The following is a 26783-nucleotide window of genomic DNA, read 5'->3' on the forward strand; positions in this document are numbered from 1 at the left end:
TTTATCTCATATTTACTTTATTCGGACCAGCTACTAACTATCGAATGATTACCAAACACAAATAAAAGTCACAGGACGCAACAAAGCTATGCTCAATATATGATTTGGGTCACATCATAATATATTTTATATAGACAAACAAAATCGTGCAAAAGGGATATATAAAAAAAAAAGTTAACATCAAGGAAAGGCCAAACACATATGGGGAGCTCAGATGTTTCACACTGTGACCCTCTGCCTGTGCGGCTTAGAGTAGGACACGTTAAAACACATGTAGCCAGCTATGAAATGTCATTCCCAGCTTAGTTTAGTGACTTACTGCTCTACAGACCTGTATGAAGTGTCCATACGTCATCCAAGCCATGCTACAATACAATGCACATGAATCTATTTTTGAGACGCGGCTAAGTTACTAAATAAACAATATCTATATACGGTTTTTACACCTGCAAGCAGTGCACTCCATTCTAACTATAACTGGAGACACAGGATTTACCCAGACTCATGGTTTTAAGTATATTTCAAGATCTCCATTCAAAATTTGAGAATCACTCGACAAACCCTTCCAAGCCTCAAGTTAATGTTTTACTTATTATTTCAGTTTATATTATACCTGCAGCTGCGAGACGCTTCATGGGTGTGCTTTTCATACCAGCAAACAAGAGAGAAAGGATTGTAGAATTCACCCATGTTAACAGACTCCCATTGTGGTAATCATATTTCTCCTGTTTGTACTGAATAATGACTGGCGTATATACTTCTGTCTGTAACGCTGGTTACACATTTGTCCAGTCCTCCGGGATTCAACGCCAGAGCAGACGGTTAACACAATCCTACTGGAGACCTCAGAGGGGTAGGGGAGGGGGTAAAAATACTTACCCCCCTCCGACGTCGGGATCTCCAATGTCGGGATGACCCAACGACCGGCATTACATACCGAACCCCTGGTTGCCATCCCATGCACGTCTCAGTTTTTGTGTGTCCTGGCGGCTGGGATCCCGGCGTCTGTATGCTGACCACCAGGGTCCCAACCCCAGCCCCCAAAGTTGAGAAGCACAAATTCGGTCAGAATCGGCAAATTGAGGATTTCAGACATGTTGGATTTTGGCGTTCATCAAACCCAATCATTGGCAAAACGCACTATTGGGGAGATTAGTTGTCGATGTATGGGCACATTTACTAATATTGATTTTCTCTTGTCCTCTCAAAGAACAGTTTCTGCTTTATCACAAAGTAGAGCGGCCACGTCACATAATATTCCAGCACCAGCTCTTCACGCTGCATAACTGCTATGTGGCATTGCAGCAGTGTGAACTCTACCACAACAACAAAAGTTCCTCCTAAAGTCTGATCGCTTCATTTCATTCAATGGCCCTCATTCTGAGTTGTTCGCTCGCTAGCTGCTTTTAGCAGCAGTGCAAACGCTAGGCCGCCGCCCTCTGGGAGTGTATCTTAGCTTAGCAGTAAAGCGAACGAAAGGTTGGCAGAACTGCTACTAAATAATTCCTTGCAGTTTCTGAGTAGCTCCAGACCTACTCCTAGATTGCGATAACCTCAGTCCGTTTAGTTCCTGGTTTGACCTCACAGACACGCCCTGCGTTCGGCCAGCCACTCCCCCGTTTCTCCAGCCACTCCTGCGTTTTTACCTGGCACGCCTGCGTTTTTTTTAGCACACTCCCTGAAAACGGCAAGTTTCCGCCCAGAAACACCCACTTCCTGTCAATCACACTACGATCACTCGAGCGATGAAAAAACATTGCTCGAGCTTGTGTAAATCTCCAAAGTTTTGTGTTAAATTACTTAACGCATGCGCGCTGCGTACCATGCGCATTTTCCACCTAATCGCTGCGTTGCGAAAAACGGCAATGAGCGAACAACTCGGAATGACCACCAATATGTGGCTTAAATTTCTCTGTGCCTCACAGGCAGAATTCCAGAGGCACAGGGGAAACAGGTCCCCCTTTAGCAAAGGAGAAGATTTTGTACAAGTGCAATACGGAGCGGCTTACCTACAGTCATCCAGTAAGTACACAGAGACCAGACTTCAGGCTGTCCACTCACCTGCTGATACTGATGCTAACCGTGTAATTTTTGGGAAAAACCTTTGGGCCATGCATTCTTATTTATGGGACAATAGCCAACCATATGGCAGCGTGCACACTCCAACCTCATTAGTTAAAACGTTTGCCCTGGTTTACAGGAGTTATTAATACATTTCATTTATAAGCCGACAGTAGGACAGTACAGGGTACACCGAACATCACATTACAGTAGGCAGAACATAAACAGAGCACAAGTAACAATCAGCGCCACGATTCTCAGTGCACTATACAGCTGGGAAGCAAGGAGAATGAGGAAGTAATCAGCAAAGGGTGGAACATGTCTCCAGTAGGTGCCGCACGACTAGCAGGAGTAGAGACGCTGGACTAACAGCGAGAGGAATTCCCAGCTAAATGGCCACTACGTAGGTGAAGGCTATCACTGGAGTGCTAGAGAACAGGAGGGAGGACCCTGCTCCTAGGAGCTGACAATCTAGATTAATGTTTTTGCTGGTACGAGTGAGGTACCCACCCTAATACGTGGATAATAAGATTTTAAACCTACCGGTAAATATTTTTCTCCTAGTCCGTAGAGGATGATGGGGACTCCGTAAGGACCATGGGGTATAGACGGGCTCCGCAGGAGACATGGGCACTATAAAACATGGGCACTATAAAGAACTTTAGAATGGGTGTGCACTGGCTCCTCCCTCTATGCCCCTCCTCCAGACCTCAGTTAGAGAAACTGTGCCCAGAGGAGATGGACAATACGAGGAAAGGATTTTCTTAATCTAAGGGCAAGATTCACACCAGCCCACACCATATAAAATGGAATATACGCAACCAGTTAACAGTATGAACACAAAACAGTATCAGCTAAAAACTGATCTCAACTGTAACATAACCCTTATGTAAGCAACAACTATATACAAGCCTTGCAGATTTTGTCAGCACTGGGACGGGCGCCCAGCATCCTCTACGGACTAGGAGAAAAAGATTTACCGGTAGGTTTAAAATCTTATTTTCTCATACGTCCTAGAGGATGCTGGGGACTCCGTAAGGACCACGGGGTTTATACCAAAGCTCCAGACCGGGCGGGAGAGTGCGGACGACTCTGCAGCACCGACTGAGCAAGCGCAAGGTCCTCATCAGCCAGGGTATCAAACTTGTAGAACTTTGCAAAAGTGTTTGAACCTGACCAGGTAGCTGCTCGGCAAAGCTGTTAAGCCGAGACGCCTCGGGCAGCCGCCCAAGTAGAAGCCACCTTCCTAGTGGAATGGGCCTTTACCGAATTTGTTAACGGTAATCCTGCCGTAGAATGAGCCTGCTGAATCGTGTTACAGATCCAGCGAGCAATAGTCTGTTTCGAAGCAGGAGCGCCAACTTTGTTGGCTGCATACAGGACAAACAGTGCTTCTGTTTTCCTAACCCGAGCCGTTCTGGCTACATAGATTTTTAAGGCCCTGACTACATCCAGGGACTTGGAATCCTCCATGTCACCCGTAGCCACAGGCACCACAATAGGTTGGTTCATATGAAATGAAGAAACCACCTTAGGCAAAAATTGAGGACAAGTCCTCAGCTCTGCTCTATCCACATGGAAGGTCAAATAGGGGCTCTTGTGAGACAAGGCTGCCAATTCAGACACCCGCCTTGCAGATGCCAAGGCCAACAACATGACCACCTTCCAAGTGAGAAATTTCAATTCAACCGTTTGAAGAGGTTCAAACCAGTGAGACTACAGGAACCGTAACACCACGTTAAGGTCCCAAGGTGCCACTGGGGGCACAAAAGGAGGCTGGATGTGCAGCACTCCCTTCACAAAAGTCTGGACTTCTGGGAGAGAAGCCAATTCCTTCTGAAAGAAAATAGACAGGGCCGAAATCTGTACCTTAATGGAGCCTAATTTTAGGCCCATATCCACTCCTGTCTGTAGAAAGTGGAGAAAACGGCCCAGATGGAAATCTTCCGTAGGAGCATTCTTGGCTTCACACCAAGAAACATATTTCATCCAGATACGGTGATAATGTTTTGCCGTCACCTCCTTCCTAGCCTTTATAAGAGTAGGGATGACTTCCTCCGGAATACCTTTCCCAGCTAGGATTCGGTGTTCAACCGCCATGCCGGCAAACGTAACCGCTGTAAGTCTTGGAACACGCAGGGCCCCTGTTGTAACAGGTCCTCCCTGAGAGGAAGAGGCCAAGGATCTTCTGTGAGCATCTCCTAAAGATCTGAATACCAGGCCCTTCGAGGCCAATCTGGAACAAAGAGGATTGTTTTCACTCTTTTTTGTCTTAGGATTCTCAATATTATTGAAATGAGAGGAAGAGGGGGGGGAACACATAGACCGACTGAAACACCCAAGGTGTCACCAGGGCGTCCACCGCTACTGCCTGAGGGTCCCTTGACCTGGCACAATACCTCTGAAGCTTCTTGTTGAGGCGTGACGCCATCATGTCTATGTGAGGAATTCCCCAAAGACTTGTTATCTCTAAAAACGTCTTGATGAAGTCCCCACTCTCCTGGATGGAGATAGTGTTTGCTGAGGAAGTCTGCTTCCCAGTTGTCCACTCCCGGAATGAAGACCGCTGACAGAGCGCTTACGTGATTTTCCGCCCAGCAAAAGAATCCTGGTGGCTTCCGCCATTGCCACTCTGCTCCTTGTCCCGCCTTGGCGGTTCACATGAGCCACGGCTGTGACGTTGTCTGATTGAATTAGAAACGGTAGGTCGCGAAGAAGATTCTCCGCTTGTCGTAGGCCGTTGTATATGGCCCTCAATTCCAGTATGTAGATATGTAGACAAGCCTCCTGGCTTGACCGTAGCCCCTGAAAATTTCTTCCTTGTGTGACTGCTCCCCATCCTCGGAGGCTCGCGTCCGTGGTCACCAGAATCCAGTCTTGAATGCCGAACCTGCGACCCTCTAGAAGGTGAGCACTCTGAAGCCACCACAGAAGTGACACCCTGGCCCGGGGGGACAGGCTTATCTTCTGATGTATTAGTAGATGGGACCCGGACCACTTGTCCAGGAGGTCCCACTGAAACGTCCTTGCATGAAACCTGCCGAAGGGGATGGCCTCGTAGGCTGCCACCAATTTTCCCAGAACTCGAGTGCATTGATGAACAGACACTCTTTTTGGTTTTAGCAAGTCTCTGACCATGTTCTGGAGGTCCTGGGCTTTTTCCATCGGGAGAAAAACCCTCTTTTGTTCCGTGTCCAGAATCATGCCTAGGAATGATAGTCGAGTCGTTGGAATCAATTGTGACTTTGGCAGATTGAGAATCCAACCATGTTGTTGTAGCACTCTCAGGGAGAGCGACACGCTCCTCTGCAATTGATCTCTCGATATTGCTTTTACCAGGAGATCGTCCAAGTATGGGATAATTGTGACTCCCTGTCTGCGCAGGAGCACTATCATCTCCACCATCACCTTGGTGAAAATCCTCGGGGCTGTGGAAAGCCCAAACGGCAACGTCTGAAACTGGTAATGACAGTCCTGTACAGCGAATCTCAGGTACGCCTGATGAGGAGGATATATGGGGACATGAAGGTATGCATCCTTTATGTCGAGTGACACCATAAAATCCCCCCCTTTTCAGACTGGAGATCACAGCCCGGAGCGATTCAATCTTGAATTTGAACTTTTTCAAGTACAGGTTTAGGGATTTTAGATTTAAAATGGGTCTGACCGAACCATCCGGCTTCGGGACCACGAACAGGGTCGAATAGTACCCTTTCCCCTGTTGGACTAGGGGAACCTTGACAACCACTTGCTGTTGACACAGCTTTTGAATTGCAGCTAACACTACTTCCCTCTCTGGGGAAGAAGCTGGCATGGCCGATATGAAAAATTGGCGAGGGGGCACCTCTTCGAATTCCAGTTTGTAGCCTTGGGATACAATATCCATCGCCCAAGGATCCACGGCTGACAGAACCCAGACCTGGCTGAAGAGTCGAAGACGTGCCCCCACCGGCGCGGACTCCCACAGCGGAGCCCCAGCGTCATGCGGTGGATTTAGTAGAAGCTCCTGTCCATATGTTTCTTTGAGTCGGCATCACCCGTCCATTTGCGAGTCCACAGGGAGCGCCTAGCAGAAACCGCCATGGCGTTGGCTCTCGACCCCAGCAGCCCAACGTCTCTTTGAGCATCCCTCATATATAAAAGACTGCGTCTTTAATGTGGCCTAAGGTTAATAAAATGGTATCCCTATCTAGGGTATCAAGGTCAGCTGACACTGCACTACACACCCATGCCGATGCTATTGCCGGTCTGAGCAAAGCACCTGTATACGCATAAATAGACTTTAAAGTAGTCTCCTGTCTGCGATCAGCAGGATCCTTGAGGGCTGCCGTGTCCGGAGACGGTAGCGCCACTATCTTGGACAGGCGTGTTAAAGCCTTGTCCACCCTGGGTGAGGATTCCCAACGTACCCTGTCCCGTGCAGGGAAAGGATATGCCATAAGAATCCTCTTGGGAATCTGCAGTTTTTTATCAGGAGTTTCCCAAGCCTTTTCAAATAACTCGTTAAGTTCATGGGATGGGGGAAAGGTTACCTCAGGTTTCTTTTCCTTATACACGTGCACCCTCGTGTCAGGGACAGAGGGGTCATCTGTGATATGCAAAACCTCTTTTATTGCAATAATCATATAATGAATACTTTTTGCCAACCTCGGGTGCAACCTCGCTTCATCGTAGTCGACACTGGAGTCAGAGTCCGTGTCGGTATCAGTGTCTGCTATCTGGGATAGGGAGCTGAGCCTTCCGCATCAGACATGCCGACACACTCGTACCGACACCCCCACACACACAGAGATATAGTTATAAGGAGACAGTTCCCCAATAATGCCCTTTGGAGAGACAGAGAGAGAGTATGCCAGCACACACCCAGCGCCAACTGACACTGGTAAATAATGTCCCAGATAACAGGGCTTTTATATTAGATTACTGTGTAATACACTCACTGCGCCTTACAAGTGCACCCCGCCCCCTCCTCTTTTCAGCCCTGTGTCACCGTGTTCAGCAGGGGAGAGACCGGGAAGCCAGCTTCTCTGCAGATCTCTGTAGAGAAAATGGCGCTGGTTAGTGCTGAGGGATCAAGCTCCGCCCCCTCCGGCGGCGGGCTTCGGTCCCGCCCAAAATATTTCAAACTGGCGGGGGATATAAAGAATTACTGCCTCCACAGTGTCTATGCCAGATACAGAGGTTTTATTGCTTCCCAGGGCGCCCCCCCCCATCAGTGCCCGCTAGTGTGTGTAGGAGCAATGGCGCGCAGCGGCTTACCTCAGTAAAGAACCGAAGTCTTCTGCCGCCTTGAAGTCTTCTTTTCTTCTTATACTCACCCGGCTTCTATCTTCCGGCGTTCCGACTCCCTCTGGAGCTAATGGTGTCCAGTAGCCTAAGAAGCAGAGCCTATCACTTAAGTAGGTCTGCTTCTCTGTTGCCAGCAGTGCTCCCTGAAAATAAAAAAACCTAACAAAATTCTTTTTCAGAGAAACTCAGGAGAGCTCCCCTGTAGTGCACCCATTCTCCTCTGGGTACAGGATCTAACGGAGGTCTGGAGGAGGGGCATAGAGGGAGGAGCCAGTGCACACCCATTCTAAAGTTCTTTATAGTGCCCATGTCTCCTGCGGAGCCCGTCTATACCCCATGGTCCTTACGGAGTCCCCAGCATCCTCTTGGACGTAAGAGAAATATAGCACTGCAAGCTGATCAAACTAATTTTCATAAAAGAACAAGACTTACGTACACTTTATTGGTGGGTTGCCGAGTTTTAATTCCCTAGCATGGACTAAAAGTAACAAATTGCGTAACCTCCCTGCCTGGCCTCAGCCTGTTGTGCAGTTTATATACAGCAACACACACACAATGGTGGTTAAGTGCTTCTGTGATTGACAATCATGGTGGAAATTTACAGGTAATTATAGCTACGGAAACAATACTTAGGTCCACAATCATTACATGCACCATCGAAACTTGGACCAGCTATGGCAAGTGGCTATGTGAGCGGTTGACCATCTGTGAATGCAAACGCTTTCAGCGACACTCCCGTGAAATGCCTGTAAAACGGACCCCCTTCACGCGCGCACTACGCCACCTACCTGTCACCGCCCAGCAACACGCACTACATTTCCAATACACTTATTCTGTGTGCATCTGAAAATGCAACAGTGACTCCGTACGGGCACAATCGAGACGCATGCGCAGCAGCTAAAGATTTGCTCCGCTACACCGACAGTGTGCCCACCATGAACCAGCCCTATTGGGTTTGTCATACATTTTCCCTGTGGATATGGGAGGCCTAGATTAGTCTTCCCAGGCAAAACATTTCTAAAGCTGGGTACACACAGGGTGATATATATCGTCCGTTTAAGGGAACGGACGATATATATCGCTAGTGGGTCGACGAGTGTGTACACCCAATATGTCTGTGAACAATATTGGGGGTAATTCCAAGTTGATCGCAGCAGGAAATTTTTTAGCAGTTGGGCAAAACCATGTGCACTGCAGGGGGGGCAGATATAACATTTGCAGAGAGAGTTAGATTTGGGTGGGTTATTTTGTTTCTGTGCAGGGTAAATACTGGCTGCTTTATTTTTACACTGCAAATTAGATTGCAGATTGAACACACCCCACCCAAATCTATCTCTCTCTGCACATGTTATATCTGCCCCCCCCTGCAGTGCACATGGTTTTGCCCAACTGCTAAAAAAATTTCTGCTGCGATCAACTTGGAATTACCCCCATTGTTCCCAGACCTATCGTGCCAGCTCTGCAGAACAGCCGATGACTGATATCGCTACATCCGGCTGTGTGTATCGGCGGGTACACTGGCTGCAGGGACTGACGGCAAGGACAACATATCGAGGAGCTGATCGGTAAGTGCAAGCGCTTACCTGAATTGGTCACTTGGTCAGTGGAAACCTCGGTACAGTGTGTATCCAGCTATATAGATCTATGCAGCTTGGATGGAGTAGTAACTGCTACAGAAGATACCATTCGGGTGGGCACACACTAGGAACGATATCGAGACGATTTGCTGTCTATGTCGTCTAGTGTGTAGCACATTTGTGTGCCCCAGGTTGCATGCAACGCCTACTGGTCGGCCCTATGCGTTGGGTATAGGTTACCGGCATCCGGGATCCCGGCGGTCAGCATACCGACGCCGGGATCCCAGACGCCAGATTCCCGGAAAAGGGGCGAGTGCAACGAAGCCCCTTGTCGGCTCACTGCGCGCTTGCCACAGGTTCTATTCCCACTCTATGGGTATCGTTCCTGGACACCCACAAGTGGGAATAGCCCTGGGCCCCCTGTCAGCATTGTGGTGGTCGGGATCCCGACGTCGGTATGCTGAGCGCCCGGATCCTGGACGCATCTCGGCCCTATAGCTAACTGAACCCGTAATAGGATCATAGGCGATAAGGTTGTGGGATTATTTCCTGGGGATGCACCAATTGCATATAGTAACTATGGGAAGAAATCAGAAGTTAACTAACGACCCTGCTACGGGGCGTTGATCGCGAGTCACCACCCACTTCAAGCTACCCAGCCCAAAATACGAAGCTCTTTCTATCTCAGATGGAGCGACTTGTGTTTAAGCTTAGACATTTCCACAACAATGTCTGCTTAGAAAGCTGCATCTACCGGGCAGCCAGAAGTATATTACAAAACATCCTTACTCCCCCGCGGGAAGGCACATGCCAAGTCATTAATAAAGAAATAGCTGATTAAATAGTTATGGCCACAAAAGTGGTTGCATTTTACTGTTTTGCTGTCATCGGACGATGAAAAATGAGATAGTGTGGTCTGACATCTCCGAGCACCGCTGTAAGGAAGACAGAAACAGCGAGACCCTTTATACTGTTCCGGGGTCAGATTGTCCATCAATTATGTACCACTGAGCTCCACAATGGTTTAACTGAAGTAACTATGCTGCCTTCCAAGCAAGGAGTAGGGACTGCTCAATCCCTACACATGTAACACATTCTGTATTCCCTGCTCCATCTGCAAACATCCTCACTGTTGCATGCAGTACCAGCAAATGAGAACTAAAATGTAAAAACAAAAAACTTACAGAAAGATATGAATTAATGACAAAATATAATAAAATAAGATTTTACTTACCGGTAAATCTATTTCTCGTAGTCCGTAGTGGATGCTGGGGACTCCGTAAGGACCATGGGGAATAGACGGGCTCCGCAGGAGACATGGGCACTTTAAGAAAGAATTTAGATTCTGGTGTGCTCTGGCTCCTCCCTCTATGTCCCTCCTCCAGACCTCAGTTAGAGAAACTGTGCCCGGAAGAGCTGACAGTACAAGGAAAGGATTTTGGAAATCCAGGGCAAGACTCATACCAGCCACACCAATCACACCGTATAACTTGTGATAAACTTACCCAGTTAACAGTATGAACAACAACAACAGAGCATCAGATCAACCCTGATGCAACTATAACATAACCCTTATTTAAGCAATAACTATATACAAGCATTGCAGAAGAAGTCCGCACTTGGGACGGGCGCCCAGCATCCACTACGGACTACGAGAAATAGATTTACCGGTAAGTAAAATCTTATTTTCTCTAACGTCCTAGTGGATGCTGGGGACTCCGTAAGGACCATGGGGATTATACCAAAGCTCCCAAACGGGCGGGAGAGTGCGGATGACTCTGCAGCACCGATTGAGCAAACACAAGGTCCTCCTCAGCCAGGGTATCAAACTTGTAGAACTTTGCAAAGGTGTTTGAACCTGACCAAGTAGCCGCTCGGCAAAGCTGTAATGCCGAGACCCCTCGGGCAGCCGACCAAGAAGAGCCCACCTTCCTTGTGGAATGGGCCTTAACTGATTTAGGCAGCGGCAATCCAGACGCAGAATGAGCCTGCTGAATCGTGTTACAGATCCAGCGAGCAATAGTTTGCTTTGAAGCAGGCGCCCCAAGCTTGTTGGAAGCATACAGGATAAACAAAGATTCTGTTTTCCTGACCCTAGCCGTTCTGGCTACATAAACCTTCAAAGCCCTGACTACATCAAGTAACTCGGAATCCTCCAAGTCAGTAGTAGCCACAGGCACCACAATAGGTTGGTTTATATGAAAGGATGAAGCCACTTTCGGCAGAAATTGTGGGCGGGTTCTCAATTTTGCTCTATCCGCATGGAAAACCAGATAAGGGCTTTTATGTGACAAAGCCGCCAATTCGGACACACGCCTAGCCGAAGCCAAGGCTAGTAGCATGACCACATTCCACGTGAGATATTTCAATTCCACCGTTTTGAGTGGTTCAAACCAGTGTGATTCTCTGGAAACTCAACACCACGTTAAGATCCCAAGGTGCCACTGGAGGCACAAAAGGGGGCTGAATATGCAGCACTCCCTTTACAAACGTCTGAACTTCAGGTAGAGAAGCCAGTTCTTTTTGAAAGAAAATGGATAGGGTCGAAATCTGGACCTTAATGGAACCAAATTTTAGGCCCAAAGTCACCCCCGACTGTAGGAAGTGAAGGAAACGGCCCAGCTGGAATTCCTCCGTAGGGGCATTCCTGGCCTCACACCAAGCAACATATTTTCGCCATATACGGTGATAATGATGAGCCGTCACGTCCTTCCTAGCCTTTATCAGCGTAGGAATGACCTCATCCGGAATGCCTTTTTCTGCTAGGATCCGACGTTCAACCGCCATGCCGTCAAACGCAGCCGCGGTAAGTCTTGGAATAGACAGGGCCCCTGTTGCAACAAGTCCTGTCTTAGAGGCAGAGGCCACGGGTCCTCTGTGAGCATTTCTTGCAGATCTGGATACCAAGTCCTTCTTGGCCAATCCGGGACAATGAGTATTGTTCTCACTCCTCTTTTTCTTATGATTCTCAGCACCTTGGTTATGAGAGGAAGAGGAGGAAATACATAGACCGACTGGAACACCCACGGCGTCACCAGTGCGTCCACAGCTATCGCCTGAGGGTCTCTTGACCTGGCGCAATACCTCTGTAGCTTTTTGTTGAGGCGGGATGCCATCATGTCCACCTGTGGCAGTTCCCACCGACTTGCAACCTACGTGAAGACTTCTTGATGAAGTCCCCACTCTCCCGGGTGGAGGTCGTGCCTGCTGAGGAAGTCTGCTTCCCAGTTGTCCACTCCCGGAATGAACACTGCTGACAGTGCGCTTACGTGATTCTCCGCCCAGCGAAGAATTCTGGTGGCTTCTACCATCGCCACCCTGCTCCTTGTGCCGCCTTGGCGGTTTACATGAGCCACTGCGGTGATGTTGTCTGACTGAATCAGAACCGGTTGGTCGCGAAGTAGGGACTCCGCTTGACGTAGGGCGTTGTATATGGCCCTTAGTTCCAGGATGTTGATGTGAAGGCAAGTTTCCTGACTTGACCACAGACCTTGGAAATTTCTTCCCTGTGTGACTGCCCCCCACCCACGGAGGCTTGCATCCGTGGTCACCAGGTCCCAGTCCTGAATGCAGAATCTGCGACCCTCGAGAAGGTGAGCACTCTGCAGCCACCACAGGAGAGACACCCTGGCCCTGGGGGATAGGGTGATTAGCCGATGCATCTGAAGATGTGATCCGGACCATTTGTCCAGTAGATCCCATTGAAAGGTCCTCGCATGGAACCTGCCGAAGGGAATGGCCTCGTATGATGCCACCATCTTTCCCAGGACTCGCGTGCAGTGATGCACCAACACCTGTTTTAATAGGTTTCTGACCAGTGTCATGAGTTCCTGAGCCTTCTCCATCGGGAGATAAACCCTCTTCTGGTCTGTGTCCAGAATCATGCCCAGGAAAGGCAGACGAGTCGTAGGAATCAACTGCGACTTTGGAATATTTAGAATCCAGCCGTGTTGTTTTAACACTTCCAGAGAGCGTGCTACGCTGATCAGCAACTGCTCTCTTGACCTCGCTTTTATGAGGAGATCTTCCAAGTATGGGATAATTGTGACCCCTTGCTTCCGCAGGAGTACCATCATCTCCGCCATTACCTTGGTAAATATTCTCGGTGCCGTGTAGAGACCAAACGGCAACGTCTGAAATTGGTAATGACAATCCTGTACCACAAATCTGAGGTACGCCTGATGAGGTGGATAAATGGGGACATGAAGGTATGCATCCTTTATGTCCAGAGACACCATAAAATCCCCCCCTTTCAGGCTTGCGTTGACCGCTCTGAGCGATTCCATCTTGAACTTGAACCTTTTCAGGTATATGTTCAGGGATTTTAAATTCAATATGGGTCTGACCGAACCGTCCGGTTTCGGTACCACAAACATGGTCGAATAATAACCCTTTCCTTGTCCACCACCTGTTGAAGTTACAATTTGTGAATTGCAGTTAACACTATTTCCCTCTCTAAAGGGGAAGCTGGCAGGGCCGATTTGAGGTATCGGTGAGGGGGCATCTCTTCGAATTCCAGCTTGTATCCCTGAGACACAATCTCTATTACCCAGGGATCCAACTGGGAGTGAACCCACTTGTGGCTGAAATTTCGGAGACGCGCCCCCACCGGGCCTAGCTCCGCCTGTGGAGCCCCAGCGTCATGCGGTGGATTTAGTGGAAGCCGGGGAGGACTTCTGTTCCTGGGAACTAGCTGCGTTGTGCAGCTTCCTTCCTCTGCCCCTGCCTCTGGCAAGAAAGGACGCACCTCGGACTTTCTTGCCTTTTTGTGATCGAAAGGACTGCATTTGGTAATACTGTGCTTTCTTAGGTTGTGAGGAAACATATGGCAAAAAATTTGACTTTCCAGCAGTAGCTGTGGAGACCAGGTCCGAGAGACCCTCCCCAAACAATTCCTCACCCTTGTAAGGTAAAACCTCCATGTGCCTTTTTGAGTCGGCATCACCTGTCCATTGCCGAGTCCACGGGACCCTTCTGGCAGAAATCGACATAGCATTTATTCTAGAGCCCAGTAGACTAATGTCTCTTTGAGCATCTCTCATATATAGGACAGCGTCTTTTATATGCCCCAGGGTCATTAATATAGTATCCTTGTCTAAGGTATCAAGTTCCTCAGATAAGGTATCCGTCCATGCTGCTACAGCACTACACACCCAGGCCGACGCAATTGCCGGCCTTAGTAAGGTACCTGAATGTGTATAAATGGACTTTAGGGTACCCTCTTGCTTTCTATCCGCAGCATCTTTTAGGGTGGCCCTGTGACGGCAGGGCTACCCTCTTGGATAAGCGTGTTAAAGCTTTGTCCACCTTAGTGGAGGATTGCTATCGTAACCTGTCCGTTGGCGGGAAAGGATACGCCATAAGCATCCGTTTGGAAATCTGCAGTTTTTTATCTGGAGATTCCCAAGCTTTTTCACATAACTCATTCAGCTCGTGTGAAGGGGGGGGAAGGTCGCCACCTGCCTTTTTTCCCCATACATATGAACCCTCTTGTCAGGGACTGGGGTTTCCTCTGTGATGTGCAACACATCCTTAATTGCTATAATCATATAACGGATGGATTTAGCCAATTTAGGCTGTAACTTTGCATCATCGTAATCGACACTGGAGTCAGAATCCATGTCGGTATCTGTGTCAACAATTTGGGATAGTGGGCGCTTCTGAGACCCTTACGGTCTCTGCGACATAGGATTAGGCACGGGCTGAGACCCTGACTGTCCTAAGGCTTCAGCTTTATCCAACCTTTTATGCAAGGAATTAACATTATCATTTAAAACCTTCCACATATCCATCCAATCAGGTGTCGGCGCCGTCGGCGGAGACACCACATTCATTTGCTCCCGCTCTGTTTCCACATAGCCTTCCTCGTCAAACATGTCGACACAAGCGTACCGACACACCACACACACAGGGAATGCTCTTTTTGAAGACAGTTCCCCCACAAGGCCCTTTGGAGAGACAGAGAGAGATTATGCCCAACTGTATATATGCAAAACTTTTGCCAAGAGGTCCTAATTGCTGCCCAGGCCCCCCCCCCCCCCCCCCCTTACAGTGACCGGAGTATGTGGGTGTGTGTGGGAGCAATGGCGCACAGCTGCAGTGCTGTGCGCTACCTCAGTGAAGACTGGAGTCTTCTGCCGCCGATTTCGAAGTCTTCTTGCTTCTTATGCTCACCCGGCTTCTGTCTTCCGGCTCTGCGAGGGGGACGGCGGCGCGGCTCTGGGATCGGACGACGAGGGTGAGATCCTGTGTACGATCCCTTTGGAGCTAATGGTGTCCAGTACCCTAAGAAGCAGGACCTATCTGCAGAGAGTAGGGCTGCTTCTCTCCCCTCAGTCCCACGATGCAGGGGGTCTGTTGCCAGCAGAGCTCCCTGAAAATAAAAAACCTAACAAAATACTTTCTTACAGCAAGCTCAGGAGAGCTCACTGAACAGCACCCAGCTCGTCCGGGCACAGATTCAAACGGAGGTCTGGAGGAGGGACATAGAGGGAGGAGCCAGAGCACACCAGAATCTAAATTCTTTCTTAAAGTGCCCATGTCTCCTGCGGAGCCCGTCTATTCCCCATGGTCCTTACGGAGTCCCCAGCATCCACTAGGACGTTAGAGAAAAGATATTTGGGAATTGCAGCCAGTAATACCCTTTTCAAACAGAAATCCCGGCAATTACCCGGCATTTCAGTGCCGGGTCGTTTTGCCGATCTCTGCCTGACCCCCGCCCCTCTTTCACACAGACAAGCAAATTACCGGGTAAGAATTTCTACCTGGTAATTTGCAGGTCAAAACGGGTAATCCGTCTGTGTGAAAGTGTTAACACAGGTCTAAATTTCCGGGTCTCCAACCCTGGTAAATTCCTTGGTCGAAGTCTCGGGAGTTTCAACCCAGGCTGACCCTTTTTATTGGCAAATACCGGGTAGAACTGCTTCACTCAGTAATTTCATTTTCTGTGAGAAAGGGTTATAAATAGGAGAAGAGGTACTATGCAACTACATAATAAATACAGAAAACAAACATATACTGAGAATCAGACACAGAACAATAGAAGAGATACCAAGTTGACTACTCATCATACAACCAATAAAATCAGCTAGTATTAAATGCACAGTATCCAATAGTAGGACTACCTTACAACCCTGCTCCTAAGAACTTACAAACTGGTTTCTTCAGAGCTCCCCGGGACTTTTATAATTCAACGGTATGAGTGTTAGTTAACAAGCTCAATTAACGATCAAAGTACTTTAACACCAAAGTGTTGCACTAATAGGCCCTACACACTGGCCGATATTCCTCAAAGACATGAACGATCTCGTTCATTATTGAACGAGATACCGTTCATATCTTTCAGTGTGGAGTCACCAGCGATGAACGATGCGCGGCCCCGCGCTCGTTCATCGCTGGTTCCCCGTCGGCTATGCATGCAGGCCAATATGGACGATCTCGTCCATATTTGCCTGCACTTCAATGGAGCCGGGTGGAGTGTAGAAACTTCACTCCCCCCGTAATTACCCCCCCCACCGCCGGGTAACCCGTCGGCCGTATCCGCCGTCAGGCAGCTCGGCGGCGGATCTTTAAATGTGTAGGACCCAGAAGACAATGCAAAATTTGTGCAAATCTGTTGCCTTCAGAGTACCATACCGCAAGCTGTACATGCAGAATTCAAATTATTTCTTTGTTTTTATATATTATTTTATCGGACATCATCTAATTAATTTCCTACGGATATTCCACAATTACAGATGGTAGCTGTTGTGTTTATTCAATGTAAACTATGCCAACAGTCAAACCACAATGTAACAGATACTTCTACTTAAAAATACATTGCGGCAGCGTGATGGCGAATGCTCGTTTGGGATCCTGGCGCAGGGCTGGTGATTCTATTTGGGATGCCGGTGTCAGCATTCTGAGTAATGTCGGGATTCCGGCGTCGGTATTCTAAATGCCAGGAACCCGACTGGATCCCTGCGTGACACCCGAACACAGAATACAGCATGATATGTTGGTTATGATTGAATGGTAATGACTGCGCCTATACAGCCACATATTAATAATAATAATAATAATAATAATAATAATAATCACTTTTCAGGGCAAGGTCTGCGGAGCTTTGTAGGGGAGTTGTCCATTAAAATAACCCATAAGAGACAATTGTCAGACTGCCTCCTTTCTGATGGTGGAGTGCAAGCTCACAAAACCACTACAGAACATGCAGGAAATGTAATATCTGGCGACTTACTGGTACAGATCGTAGCTGCAGTCACGTCAGACAGCTCTTCTAGTCGCACCTAGTCGGAAGTGCATTCACTAATACAACGATGCGAATAAGACGCATGTACGGCAACAAAAAAAAAAACGCCCAACATTAGCAGAGTTGCACAGTAACTGCAGGCATCTCGCGGTGGCATGGCGTACTGAGGCTAGATGTATGGGGACACATCTGTATGGGTGAGATAGCGACGATGCTGCCTGAAGTTTAAAAGTAACAATCATTTAAAAGGCCTGGTTGCGCTTTTTAAATGAGGTCGATGATAACAATGTTGACATTCCTAATGACAGTTATGATGTCAATGTTAAAATGTCAACAGGCAACATGTCAATATACTAAGAAAGTTGACATGTGAAATACTGACACTAGGGTTAAGGGGGGTACTGACGGGAGAGATGTGTGCTGAGCGATCTTAACACAGACCGCTCAGCACACATCTCTCACCCCGCTCAGCACAGCGCGATGTGCTGAGCGAGAGGGAAAGCCGACGGGGGGCCGCTCACTTCACACAACGGTGAAGTGAGCGACCCGCTAGATTGAGCCTGCATGCAGGCTCAATCTAGCACCGGCGATAGCGATGCGTGGGGCCGCGCATCGCTATCGCTGGAGGGCATACACACGGCAGATCCGTGCTTAAAATCTAAGCAATCTAGCAAGATTGCTTAGATTTTAAACACGGATCTCTCCGTGTGTACCCCCCTTTAGACTGTGGGCAATAGGGTTAGGCTTAGACACTAGAGGGAGGGTTAGAATTAGGGATTAGGGCAGAGGTTCCCAAACGCGGTCCTCAAGGCACCCCAACGGTCCTGGTTTTAAATGTATACATGCTTGGCCACAGGCGACTTAATTAGCACCTAAGTCACTTTGATTTAACCATCTGTGCTGAGCCATGGATATACCTAAAACCTGGCCTGTTGGGGTGCCTTGAGGACCGGGTTTGGGAACCTCTGCACTAGGGTTAGTGGAGAAATGCTTACAGGAATAGAGGAGAATCAGAGGTCTGAACCGGAAATAGCGGTCACATGACCGCCGGGACCCAGAAGATGTCGCTGGGTCACCACAGACAATATGTTAGCATTTCATCACTGTCTATATGATGAATTACGACGCGGTTAACGTCAATATTTTGACTGAGTTTGCCATTTTGTACCCAATCCCTATTAAACGAATGCCGCTTTAAAATACCAAGCCAATTCACCTGAATCTCGCAGACTATTACATGTCACCGGACGGGCTCACTTGTAGCCCCCCATTATATGTAAGTAATCCAACGTTATTACAGGTCTTGATTAAAGTAAAAACCATCTGACTTGCACTAGTAACTTCAGACCTCTAACTATATTATTTCTTAAATGTTCAATTAAGAAGTTTGCAATCTATCAAATCAATTGAAATGGGATTTTTTTTTTTGCCGAAGCCCAAAAAGTAACCGCCGCGGTCATTCAGCACAGCTCATATGATCATCTCCTATATAATAGCCCAGATCTGTGACTTTGTGACTCATTTGCTAACGCTGGGCGGAGTCACAACACTGGGCGGAGTTAGTCAAATGAGTCACAGATCTGGCCAAATCTATAGGAGACTAGGAGCAGAAGCAGATAGTATGGGCATGGCACAGGCAGGGGTGCATACCTCCAAGCTTTCTTCAGGAAGAAGGAGGGACACACACGTGGCGAAAAGGGGCGTGGTCAACAAAAAGGGTGCGTGGCTTCACGGGAGGGCCCCCGTTTTCGTCAGTGAGGGGGCATGCCCAGCACTCTGTGAGCTGCTGGCATGCCGCCAGGGGCTGATTATGAGTCCGGGGGGCCCAGGGCACTTAAGACGGGGAGCCCTATCTCATTGCTGTGCCTGCTGTAAGGTTGGGGGCGTGGCCTAATCGCGGGATGCGAGGCCACGCCCCCTTATGAAAATTCCAGGATTTTTTTTTAATGGAATATTGGCCCCTCAGCTAGAGCTAAATCCAGAGGAGGTGGTCGCTCCCCCCTACACACCCGCACAGGCAGAAGAAAGCAGGGAGACTGCTGCCTCCCAGCAACACCACAGACCTGCCAATACGCAGCAGCGTGTGCTGACTGTAGCACAATGCTGCCGCTGTTGCTGGCAGGACGGGGGAGCTTCTGAGCTGGGACAGAGCTACTCCAGCCAGGGGCCCCCTAAAACTGTGGGGCCAACGGTACGTACCCCCTGCCCCCCCCTTAATCCGGCTCTGCTGCTGGAACCCCCCCTTAATCCGTACCCCCTGATGCCCCCTCTCCCTCTGTCTCCACTATTCACCGCTGCTCTGCTAAGCAGAACAGCGAGTACAGGAGCTTGCCAACTGCCCCCGCCCCCCACCGTGGGACACTGCGACCCACGGGCGGGACAGCGGGACAGACCCCAAAAAATGGGACTGTCCCGCGAAAATCGGGACAGTTGGGAGGTATGGGGGTGTGTGAGGGGGTATGCCATACAGACAGATGGGCACCGGCTCACTGTGTGCTTGACCCCCCACATCAGCATACTCAGCAGGGTCTCTCTGGCGCGGAGGAGCGTCACTTTCTGGCACACTCCACGCTTCTTAGCTGCAGTTTTGTGGGGCACCTGCCGCTGTGCAGGTTCCGTACTGCCTCTGCTATCTCCAGCCCCGGCAACCCCACCGCTAGCTGCAGCGCTGCCACTTGCAGTGAGGTGCGCTCAGCTCCTTCACACACTTTAGCCGGCGGCTAGCGTTGTAGAAGTCCGAGCTGCTTGCAGGCTCCGACCCCCTCCTCCCTCCAGCCGCAGCGTCTCCTGGGAGCTAACCAGTCACTCCCAGTCTCCCCTTACCACAGTGCCCAGCAGCCGCGAGGTCCGCGCCGCGTGCATGCTATGGCCCCCTCCTCCCTCCAGCCGCAGCGTCTCCTGGGGGCTAACCAGTCACTCCCAGTCTCCCCTTACCACAGTGCCCGGCAGCTGCACAAGGTCTGCGGTGTGTGACTGAGATGGGGGGGAGGGATGCGGACGGGCAGAGGAAGCAGGACTCCAGCCTAAGAGAGTCAGCCATGCCAAGTCTCCACCAGCAGCAGATCCCAACAGGTTGGAGTGGAACAGCAGCAGCCAGCAGCAGTGACTCCGGTAAGACACATCTGTCTGTCACCACTGTTTTGTCCCTAATACCAATCTCTCCTGTGCCCTGTGTTCTATCATGTCCCTGTCACCCCTGGCCTTGCCCTGTCACCCTTATCCTGGCCCTTTCACCCTTATCCTGGCCCTGTCACCCTTATCCTGGCCCTGTCACCCTTATCCTGGCCCTGTCACCCCTATCCTGGCCCTGTCACCCTTATCCTGGCCCTGTCACCCCTATCCTGGCCCTGTCACCCCTGTGTTTGCCCTGTCAACCCTATACTGGCCATATCACCCCTGTCCTGGTCCTGCCGCCCCTACCCTGGCCCTGTCACCCCTATCCTGTCCCTGTCATTTCTGTCCTGGCCCCGTCGCCCCTGTCCTGGCCCCGTCACCCCTGTTCTGACCCTGTCACCCCTGTCCTGGCCCTGTTACTGCATACCCTCCAACTACCTTTTTGGCAGGTACAGTACCCGCAGTGCCTCCAGACCCCTCCCCAATGCACCACACCTCCGCACCTTCCCCTCCACCACATGCGGCACTCCACCCCTCCCCCACACGCTGTGCCTCCAGACCCCCTACACTACCCACGGCTCACACTCCTCTGCCCCTTCACCACCCACAGCACCTCCAAACCCCCTCCACCATCCACCCCCCATATATGTCCCCCCCCCACCTGCCCCCCTCCACCCGCAGCATCTGCAGATACCCTCCTCCATCCACGGTCCCCCCCTCACCCACCCCTCCCCCACCCATGGCACCCCCGCACCTGCCCCTCCACCACCTGCAGCACCTCCGGACCTCATTCCCCATCCGCCGCACCACCCGTACCTGCCCCTCCCCTACCCACGGCGCCTGCGGACCCCTACCCCACCCCCGGCACCCCCGCCCCTTCCCATCCCACAGCACCTCCGGAACCCTTCACCCATCCGCAACATCCCCACACCTGCCCCTCTCCCACCCGTGGCACCCCTGCCCCTCCCCCACCTGCAGTGCCTCCGGACCCCTCCCCCATCTGCAGCCCCCACTCCTCTGCCCCTCCCCCACCCGCAGCACCTCCCGACCCTTCCCCATCCGGGCCCCCCCTCTTCCGCCCCCCCTCCACCCGCAGCATCTACAGACACCCTCCCCCATCCGCAGTCCCCCCCCGCACCCGCTACATTCTGTACATCGCAAGGGGCTGCGCCTCCTTCACCATCGCACGACCTTTGATTGTGCAATATTTAACCACTAACAAAGGAATGCAGGTAATACTCCATATAATACAAATATTGAACCCCAGAAAGGCATGCAAGGGTTAAGGGGGCGTAGCCCCTTGCGACGGTGTGAAGAGCGCCCGTAGGGCGCGATGAAGCACCTAGTATATAATAAGACACCAGAACGTCAACCGGTAGTCATACCCCTGTAACAAGATATGCACAATATGGCACTCTGATATACACTGTAATACAGCCACTACCTGGACAGCGATTATGTTATCCAATTAGCTATGCACAAAGATCATCTGCTTCTGGATCGGAACAGAAAAACCATTTAATGATCTGAGAATAAACAGTGACATGAATAAATATCTATCAGAAAAATAGTTTCACACAAGAGAAATTGCAAATAAATTGGGATATTGAGATTAGATAAAGCTTTGAAAATAATTTGCAATGTTAAGCCAACTGCAGTGACTTATGCAATAGGAAATAAATAAATAATAGTAATATCCCCTAGATTGGCCGACTTAAGTGCTTATGTAGAACAGGAAGTATGAGACGCATGCAGTCATCAACCGAAAGCAAGCACAAAGTACGAAACGCTCCCAAATGCATTAAATATAAACCTGCGCCCTTAGGTTTGCTCGTTGCATCGGATAGAAATGCATTTCCATCTACACAACTGCAGAGGCCTTGATATGCAATACTGAAATCTGACGGATTATAATATCTGGATAAACTGATAAGTCTTTGCATTTCATTTCCAATGACAAATTAAATCAACCATCAAGTGCATTTTCCTTGCAATGCAGATACCACTAAGCAGAACACAGTCTTGCAGATAACTGGGTTAGACCAGCGGCAACATATTCCAGCAGCCTCAGACAGAACTACGAATGCAAATCCAGTGGTGAAATCAGAGCGTTAACTCACTTCTGCGGCAATGACATTGACCAGTCTGCAGAGGGACCACACAAACCAATCACTACAGATAAAGTGTACGGTGTGTGGCGTAACCAAGGGAAAGTGCTTCTTATTTCACAGCAATGCAGGCTGGAGAATTGGGAGGGTAGTAACGGTGTAAGAAGGGGAGAGGGGAGACGACACAACTGATGATACAGCAGATCCCCAGCGTTTTGCCATAGACAGTGTTGTCATTGGCATGCGTCTATGCAATGAGGATGCTAGACTGCTCAGGAAGGCATGCCGGCCAAAGAAAGACAATTCTGCTCACCACTGCAGTCATTGCAAAACATAAATAGGCAAAAAAAGAGATTATATATATATATATATATCTCATATAACATACAAAAACAACTTACAAATCTGCCATTGATCTCTGTCTGAGGATGTGGTTTAGGGTTATGTCTACAAGACTGTTTCCCTCCTGCAAAGCTGCAGTACAGGAAGGGGAGGGGGGGTGTAAACACCCTCACACCAGTGGTCCTTATATGCCACAGTGCATGTTCCTATTTAGGTGGCAGGTACATCATCCAGGTGCAGGATGACTATAGCAGTCAGTCACTATGTACTTTCCTCTACATACTCCTGAGTTACAGGTACAGTATAAAGGGAAGGGATACAGGACAGCATGTGTATGTGTGTGTAATAAATATATATATATATATATATATATATATATATATATATATATATATATATATTATATATATATTGCCCAACATGTCCAACGACACAGTCTCATTTGGAAAAAGACACATGCCCCTGATTTTTGAGTAAGTGAGGTTTGCATTATTAATATTATAATATACTGTGATCCAGGGGAGCTTAAGATAAATCCCTGCGGAGGCTGAATGACTGTGTGCCCCAGATTGCAGAGATGCTCCCTGGCTGGCACTGGGGCAGCAGTGACTATAGAATACATAGACAGGAGGTGTGCGTGTATGCACCTGCAGCTCCTCACCCGCCTCCTCCTCCTCCAGCGCTGCGGCCGCCGCTCTCCTCTCTCCCCGGCAGTCCCCGTTGTGCCGCCGATGCTGATACCAATATCCTGCTCTCCCCGCACTGCTGACCTCGTGGGAGAGCAGCAGCTGCCCGGCCCCGCCCACTCCCTGGCAGACACCACCACGACCGCCTCCTCCGAGGCGAGTAAAACAGCTACCATTGGTTCGGGAGACTGGCAATCAACGCGGCGGCGTGGCCTATTGGCTGGTGGGAGGAGCGCCATGACAGCACCGGGGATAACAGACGTCCCAATTGGCTGGCCGGCCTGTCACTCTTTTTGACGCATTGGTAATAAATATGTTATTAGCGGCAGCGTTGTTGCCAGCCAGTATCGTTGTACCGCTGACGATGTGTACTGTAGTGGGCACGTTTCGGTGGTGACACTCGTGTACACGCCATCAGGAGCCTTTCTGCGTCACGTCTGGACAGATGAGAGAGCAGCAAGCGGCAAGCTGTGTGACTACATTTCCCAGAATCCCCGAGCACAGCAGTGTGCGTTGGAGGCTCATGGGAAATGTAGTTGGATCAGCGCCGGAGAGCCGCGGGCTGTCGCGTCCCTGCCTGCCGGTCTGTGCCTTTGTACTATAATCGCCGCACAGGGTGCTGCGCTCACAGTATCCGCAGCCAGAGTCTGCGGGAGCCGCTACTGCCGCACAGGCTGCAGAGCGCAGCGGCTTCGCCTTCCCGTCCCCATGGCAACAGACGCTGGACGGTGGACCGAACCATGTTGTTCTCCCATAGGGGGGGAACAGGCTCTGTATTTCCATGAATGGTCTCTCATGCTGTGTCGCTTGTTCCATAGACGTAGAGAGCATGGGGGGAGCAGCCAGTGGCGCACAGGGAACTCAGCGATGTATAAATAGGAGGCAGTGACCAGGAGGTACGATGTCCCCACCACCAGCAGCACCCCCTCCACCGCCTTATAATGGCTTATTCCGTAACGTTCCCTGGGATGGGAGATGGCAGCTCAGTGCTGGTGGATGGAGGTGAGTGATCTGTGTGTGTGTTGTGGGGGCTGGATGAGACTCTGAGGCATGCTGCCGCTCCGGGGCCAAGGTCTCTCTGGCTGTCATGGCATGCTGGGACTTGTAGTTCCACAACAGCAGGACTGCCCCCAGGTGACATACAGCTGCAGTCATAGGGTTTCCCTAGGTTTAGGGCCAGATTAACACTGGGGTGTCACTGTCAGGGACCACAGTGCCAGGCCTGCTTATAGAAATGATGGCAGATGATGGCCAGTTGCCCAGCTTGCCACAGGGTTGGTTCTAAATTATAATAATAAACTTGTATTACTAGTTTGCTGATGCAGTTATGCAATTATTCTAATTTTACATATTTATGGAGACACTGCGGCTGCTAGCGTGTAGGTTTGCATACATCCACATGCATACCTCCAAACTGTCCCGATTTTGATGGGGCATAGTCCCAACATCCTGTCCATGGGCCGCAGTGTCCCACGGTGGTGCTGGGGGAGTTGGGCGGCCAGTAGATGCTGTGCGCATGTGCACAGCATCTAATCCCAGGAGAGAGGGACTGGGGTCATGTCCAGCAGCTCCCACAATGATGGAAAATGGGTACGTGGCTCGTGATAGTGGCATTCCCGTGACACCACGCCCCCTAGCTGCTAGGCCACGTCCACTAACTCCTAATTTTGGGAGGTAATCACATGGCTCTGGCCACAACCCCACAGCACTGGTCACTGCTCCGTTGCTTCTCACTAAGGCTGGGGCCACACACAGCGGCCCAGCAGGTCTCACTGAACGGGACCCGCTTGGCTGGGAGGGTTTTTTTGTGTGCACACGGATCCTGTTCTGCAGTCTCCTTTTGATCAAGCGGGCTTGGCAGCTATATGTGGCCCTAGCTTAAAGGCCCTTGGTCATTTTCAACCCCAGGCTCATGCGGCCCTAAATCTATCTATCTATCTATCTATCTATCTATCTATCTATCTATCTATCTATCTATCTATCTATCTATCTATCTATCTCTAACGTCCTAGTGGATGCTGGGGACTCCGTAAGGACCATGGGGATAGACGGGCTCCGCAGGAGACATGGGCACTTTAAGAAAGAATTTAGGTTCTGGTGTGCACTGGCTCCTCCCTCTATGCCCCTCCTCCAGACCTCCGTTTGATACTGTGCCCAGACGAGCTGGGTGCTTTTCAGTGAGCTCTCCTGAGTTTGCTGAGAGAAAGTATTTTGTTAGGTTTTTTATTTTCAGGGAGCTCTGCTGGCAACAGACTCCCTGCATCGTGGGACTGAGGGGAGAGAAGCAGCCCTACTCTCTGAAGCCAGGTCCTGCTTCTTAGGCTACTGGACACCATTAGCTCCAGAGGGATCGTACGCAGGATCTCACCCTCGCCGTCCGTCCCAGAGCCGCGCCGCCGTCCCCCTCGCAGAGCCGGAAGACAGAAGCCGGGTGAGTATGAGAAGCAAAGAAGACTTCACAGGCGGCAGAAGACTCCGTTCTTCACTGAGGTAACGCACAGCACTGCAGCTGTGCGCCATTGCTCCCACACACCTCACATACTCCGGTCACTGTAAGGGTGCAGGGCGCAGGGGGGGGGGGCGCCCTGGGCAGCATTTGGGACCTCTTTTGGCAAAAGTTAAACATACATACAGCTGGGCACTGTATATATGTATGAGCCCCCGCCAAAAATTGCATATTTAAGCGGGACAGAAGCCCGCCGCCGAGGGGGCGGAGCTTCTTCCTCAGCACTCACCAGCGCCATTTTTTCTCCACAGCTCCGCTGAGAGGAAGCTCCCCAGGCTCTCCCCTGCAGATACACGGTAGAAGAGGGTAAAAAGAGAGGGGGGGCACATAATTAGGCGCAAAAAACAATATATAAACAGCAGCTACTGGGTTAACATTAAGTTACTGTGTTATTCCTGGGTTTATATCGCTGGGGTGTGTGCTGGCATACTCTCTGTCTCTCCTAAGGGCCTTGTGGGGGAACTGTCTTCAAAAAGGGCATTCCCTGTGTGTGTGGTGTGTCGGTACGCTTGTGTCGACATGTCTGATGAAGGCTATGTGGAAGCAGAGCGGGAGCAAATGAATGTGGTGTCTCCGCCGACGGCGCCGACACCTGATTGGATGGATATGTGGAAGGTTTTAAATGATAATGTTAATTCCTTGCATAAAAGGTTAGAAAAAGCTGAAGCCTCAGGACAGTCAGGGTCCCAACCCGTGCCTGATCCTATGTCGCAGAGGCCGTCAGGGTCTCAGAAGCGCCCACTATCCCAAATTGTTGACACAGATACCGACATGGATTCTGACTCCAGTGTCGATTACGATGATGCAAAGTTACAGCCAAAGTTGGCTAAATCCATCCGTTATATGATTATAGCA

The 26783-nt window shown here is 50.1% G+C and overlaps 2 protein-coding genes across 8 annotated transcripts in view; one reads left to right on the forward strand and one right to left on the reverse strand.

Annotated features, from left to right (window-relative positions):
* KCNAB2 (potassium voltage-gated channel subfamily A regulatory beta subunit 2) overlaps positions 1-23503 on the reverse strand; it is a 416103-nt gene extending 392600 nt beyond the window's left edge. For 2 of the 6 annotated variants that reach the window (XM_063943446.1, XM_063943443.1), the window contains exon 1: positions 23398-23503. The gene's annotated coding sequence lies outside the window, so the exon portion shown is untranslated. Of the gene's footprint in view, positions 1-22795; positions 22884-23383 lie in introns of those variants that run through there. The other 4 variants (XM_063943448.1, XM_063943447.1, XM_063943444.1 and 1 more) reach the window with 3 other exon arrangements.
* Positions 23504-23531: 28 nt separating this feature from the next.
* Positions 23532-26783, forward strand: part of NPHP4 (nephrocystin 4) — a 720559-nt gene continuing 717307 nt past the window's right edge. Inside the window, exon 1 of one of the 2 annotated variants that reach the window (XM_063943436.1) lies at positions 23532-23726. The gene's annotated coding sequence lies outside the window, so the exon portion shown is untranslated. Of the gene's footprint in view, positions 23727-24009; positions 24425-26783 lie in introns of those variants that run through there. The other variant, XM_063943435.1, reaches the window with a different exon arrangement.

The sequence above is a fragment of the Pseudophryne corroboree genome, chromosome 10 (assembly GCF_028390025.1).
Source record: "Pseudophryne corroboree isolate aPseCor3 chromosome 10, aPseCor3.hap2, whole genome shotgun sequence".
Taxonomy (NCBI): domain Eukaryota; kingdom Metazoa; phylum Chordata; class Amphibia; order Anura; family Myobatrachidae; genus Pseudophryne; species Pseudophryne corroboree.